The sequence below is a fragment of the Carettochelys insculpta genome, chromosome 7 (genome assembly GCF_033958435.1).
Source record: "Carettochelys insculpta isolate YL-2023 chromosome 7, ASM3395843v1, whole genome shotgun sequence".
In the NCBI taxonomy this organism is placed as follows: Eukaryota; Metazoa; Chordata; order Testudines; family Carettochelyidae; genus Carettochelys; species Carettochelys insculpta.
The window spans coordinates 3,136,237-3,141,121 of NC_134143.1; the positions used below are offsets into that span (position 1 = coordinate 3,136,237).

Genomic DNA, 4,885 nt, shown 5'->3' on the forward strand with positions numbered 1-4,885 from the left:
CTCAGGGAGCCAGGCCGCTGGATCACCACGTGTGCCAGAGAGAGGAGTTACTGCCACTGACGGCAAACCCAACAATATCTGATCGATTGGTGGGTGTTCTTCTGTAGGTTGTTTCCTGCTTCTTTGTAACCACTGATGTTGCTCCAAGTGGCTGGGAGAGAACTGCCCCACATATGCCGGAAATCTGCCTCCCTGAGGGGCTGTAGCTCTGTGAGTGGGAGAAGCCAGGTCAGCGGGGCACAAGCTGCATCATGCACAGGGAGAAATAAAGTTTAATCAAACCCTGTTTGTAAAGCCGCTGTGGGTTCAGGAAGGGAAAGGAGCTGGGGAAACGGCTTGTCCTGTAGGCAGCTCAAGACCAGTGAATCAAAACTAAATTTGCGCAAGAGATGGTAGCTCAATGGTTTGGCATTTGATGGTGGCTCCAAAGGCCCTTAGTTCAAATCCAAACCCTCCTCTCCAAAGGTAGTTACTCATCTCCCTTCCTCAAACACACTCTGGATTTCTATTCTTTAAATGGAGCTGAGCCGTCAACATTTGCCTAGTGCCAATGCACATAAACCTCATAAACCCCTCCCTAAACAGGCAGTAGATAGTGACATGAGCAATGTTGGGTCTCATCTCTATTAAGAGGGGCTCTTCCCAAATCTGTCAAATGTGTCACATTCAGCCCCATGTATCTGTTTGCTTGTAAAGGTGGGTGTAGAGAGCATGTCAGTTACTCTGTGAATTCCCAGCCAGGGCTATTGTGTCCTCCCTTAGCCACATACTCCTGTACAATCACCACCAGCCTCTCCAGTCTCTGCTTCTCCCTTAGTTCTCTCCTGGCTGGTTATTTTCAAAGAAAAATGACCCTGTCTCGTCACTGGGGAGCTGCAGCAGGAAGGGCGGAGATGGACGTCTGGTGAGGAGAGCAGGAGAAGTGGAGCAGGAAGCAGTGTCCTGAGAGGTGACAGAGCTGGAGGGTGGGGAGGAGTGCAGGGTCGCAGCCTGCCAAGTTACATGTGCTCAGAAAGGGCTGAAAGTGCAGGTCCCCTGGTGTAATGGTCAGCACTCAGGACTCTGAATCCTGCGATCTGAGTTCAAATCTCAGTGGGACCTTTGTGTGGTTCATTGTGAATCTTTTCCAGTGCTGGGCTTTGTTCTCAACAGCTGCCTCCATCTGAGGTCCTCTTCCCCCCTGCAGCTTGATCTTTGCTTGGGTGCCCCACCAACATGGGTGTAATGTATGGGGGGGGGCCCTCAGAACTGTCCTGCCTGGTTTGAAATGCAGGAGGGCCTGTGGCTGGTGCTGCAAACTTAACCTTCTTCTGTCAGGGGTGGGGAGTGGGATGTTTAGTCCCTCAGGGCAATTATCTGCCCCTTCCCCAGCTCTGCCCAGCCCTCCTCAGCAGCTGGGAGAGACCAGAGCCCCTGAGTCAGCCTTAGGGACAGGCCCTTCCCTTACAAGCAATTGGCTGTGTCCCTGTCTGCAGCTGTCACAGCTGCCCTTTTCCCTGGGCCTGGCTGAGGCACCACATCCCCCAGCTGTGTTTGAGTCCCTGCTCTGCTGAGGTGAGTGTGGCCCTGGGGGGCTGATGCAGGGGACAAGCTGGGCCCTCTCAGGGATAGTAAAACCATCCCACCCACCCTCACAGTTAGGACTGGCTCTGGGCTCTGGCCTGTACAGCTCCACTGTCATTGTACAACCATTTACAGTCATATCATTAACTCCACTCGTACTAAAATCCTACTTCTGGGCGCACGCGCACACCATGCGGCAGGCACTGTGCCGGGGAAGCTTGGTACGCCTTGCCCTCATGCATTGGCCCAGAACCTCCTAAAGCAAGACATGAGTGAGCCAGGCTAACACCAGCGCCACCGCCATGGGTGAGAAGGGGCCCCTGAGAATGAAGGGACCAGACACCCATGGGGTGACGCCTGCCCCAAAGGGCTTGGGGCTCCCAGGGTTGGGATAGATGCCTGCCAGGCCCCCTGCTGCTCTGCTTGGCCACAAAAAAGAACCTAGATCAAGAACCAAACCCTGAGAGCAAGAAAACACACGCAGAGACTGGAACAAATCAGAGTCCTCAGAATGACCCAAACAAAACGATAAACGTGTGAGGGCATCTGCCCAGCCCAGGCTTGCCTGAGGGCCAGGCCAAGTCACTGCCCAGGCTGCACCTGGAGGAAGAGGCAGGGAGCAGCTTTTGATTGCCAGCAGGAGCAGAAGGGGCTATAAGGCAGGGATGGAAGTTGGTAACACAGAGGCTCTGAGAAAGACAGTCACTTGTGTGGCTGAGGGTTCAAAGCCAGTAGAGCCAAATGAAGGGGCAGTTGTAGGTGGCAGTCCAGGGAAGGAGCAGTGGGAGCTGGGAGGGAAAAGCCCAGAAGTGCTGAGTGTCGGGTCCCTGCTGGGCTGGAACCTGAGAGAGATGAGCCTGGGTTCCCCCAGCAGCCACTGCTGGAGTAGCACAGATGGGGCCTGTGGCAGGGGACAAGACTGCCAGAGTCGCTGTGGGAGTGACAGAGAATTGAAGGGCCATTAGCCCAAAAGAGGGGAAATATGAAGTTATCCAAAACACAGCTGAGTTGCAAGCTGGGCACTGTTGGCTTCTGGCAGGAAGAGGTGCAACCACAGTTGGCAGGAGGGGTATAGTCACTGACAGGGACTGCTCATCCTGGCAGAGCTAATGCCTAGGGTGAGCCATCCAGTGGAAAGCAATTGCTCTGTCACACTGAGCAAATGAACAGAAGAAAAACATGCTCCAGAAGGCTATCTGAGAAAGGCAGAAGAAGGGTTTGCCTGGGACTTAAACCCAGGACACCTTCCAACCTAAGCAAGCGTTATATCCCTAAACCAAGAAGCCCCTTTGAGAAGAAATGTCCTGGATATGCTCCAGGACCAGGTGTGAACAAAGAGCCAATGCTCTGATCAGTATCACACCTAACTTCACCTTTCCAAGGTCATTTCCAAGATCTCTTCACAGATCTGAAGCACGAAACCAACTTCACACTCTGAACAGGTCACAAACCACACTGTGTGGGAGAAAAACATCGAGAAACACGAAGTCAAGGAGAGCAGCAAACACACTCTTTGGGAGTAGTATAAGGAAGTTCAACTCAAGACTTCTTGTGCCCCAAGTAACACTTGGCCTTGCAAAACAAACCCAGCTGTGGAGGAAAAACAAACATCTCTTCTCACAATACCTGCACCTGACCTCACCTCCCAAACCGTCCCCACACTCCCTCCTGCCTAGAGTGAGATTCACACACCCTGAGCTGGGTGGACTCGTGGTGCTGGGCTTAGTCCTTCCCAGCCCCTTTACCTGCCTGCTCTGCATGACTCTACCCAGCACAAACTGAGCTCGCCCTGGTACCCTACAGGATCCAAACACCAGCAAAGCTGGGCAGGCCCAGGTGTTGGGGCTGACAGGGAGTCAGGTGTGGGTTCTGGGTGTCCTCCGTGCTGCTGGGCCTGTCACCTACCTGCTCTCACAGATTTACTGAGCTGCATGGGCAGGTGCTGAACATGCAACAGGGACGGTTCTCTGAACTGCAGAAGTCTGCAGCTTGTTCTTGTTTTGGTGGATGATCATTCAGAGTCTATCAAATGTCTCACATTCAGCCGCATGGTGTCTCCACACATTGTACGTGTGTGTGCAGAGAGGATGTCAGTTACTCTGTGAATTCACAGCCAGGGCCATTATCTCCTCCCTCGGCCGGATATTCCTCGACAATCACCACCGACCTTTCCAGTCTCTGCATCTCCATTACTTGTCTCCAGCTGGTTATTGTAAAAGAAGAATGGCCCTTTCTCGTCACTCTGGGGCGTCAGAGAAATGTGGCCCTGCAGCCAGCTGGAGTCAGCAGCGAGAAGGGCTGGGGTTGATGTCTGGAGGAGGAGAGTGGCAGAGAAGGAGCAGGAAGTGAAGCAGCTGGAGGGAGGCAAGGAGCACAGGGCACCAGCCTGCCAAGAGCCACAGATTTCCAAGAAAAGTCCAACTGCAGGTCCCCTGGTGTAATGAGCAGGGCTCTGAATTCTGCAATCTGAGGTCAAATCTCAGTGGGATCTCTGAGGGCTGTGATGGGTCACTGCAAATCTCTGGCTCTCCCAGGCCTGTGCTACTCCATCCAGATGCACATTTAGGAGCGGGGCTTAGGCTTTATGTTGGATGAACGAGACAGACGGCAGTTCAGCCTCCGAGAGGTTTGGGTCACTGACATAAATGCAGTGTGTGGGAATGCAGGGGGGACCTTGACTGCTGGAGGGCCTCCATAAAGAGCCAGTGTGGGGCAGACCCCGCTCACCTAGGCCATCTCCAAACCAGCATGTGGCCACCACACCCATCTGACACTGTTCCCCTTAAAACTCTGGAGCCTTCACTTTCCATGGCTGGTGCCTCAAACTGCTTGCGTATGTGGGGGGTTAGCTGGTGAGCTGGAGTCGGCTCCATGTCCATACTCTCCCACTGTCGGTTTTCCTCTCTCCCGACAGCCCACTATTGTCAGCCTGCAAATGTCTCTCTTTTCTCCAACGTTGGTCTCCCTCTTCCTTCAGCCAGCACCACAAAATTGACCTGAACTTATTCAACCTAATTTTGTAGCACAGACATACCCAGAGGCACTTCACCTGGGCTGAATGGGATCTCGAGGTGCCACAAGAGTCTCTGCTAAAGTGCGGCCGTGCACGTTTGACTGAGGTCCCGGATTCCTGTTTCTATGACTTCCCCGCTTCCTACAGAGGGAGCCCTTGAGGCCAGAAGGCCGGGCAAGGAAATGAGGAGCAGAGAAAGCCAATGGAGCTGCTGTTGAGGGCCCTTGGGAGAGTTCTCCTGCTGCTCCTTCCTGTGTGAGGAGTGCCGTGCAGTGTGGGCTGAGGGTGACTGTCTCTCAGCTTTGGGAG

General features: G+C 53.7%; 1 non-coding gene across 1 annotated transcript; it reads left to right on the top strand.

Moving 5' to 3' along the window:
- The first annotated feature begins 1,029 nt into the window (after window positions 1-1,029).
- On the top strand, window positions 1,030-1,101 carry TRNAQ-CUG (transfer RNA glutamine (anticodon CUG)). Its single transcript has one exon. It is a non-coding gene; the product is annotated as a tRNA-Gln (tRNA).
- The last annotated feature ends 3,784 nt before the right edge of the window (window positions 1,102-4,885 follow it).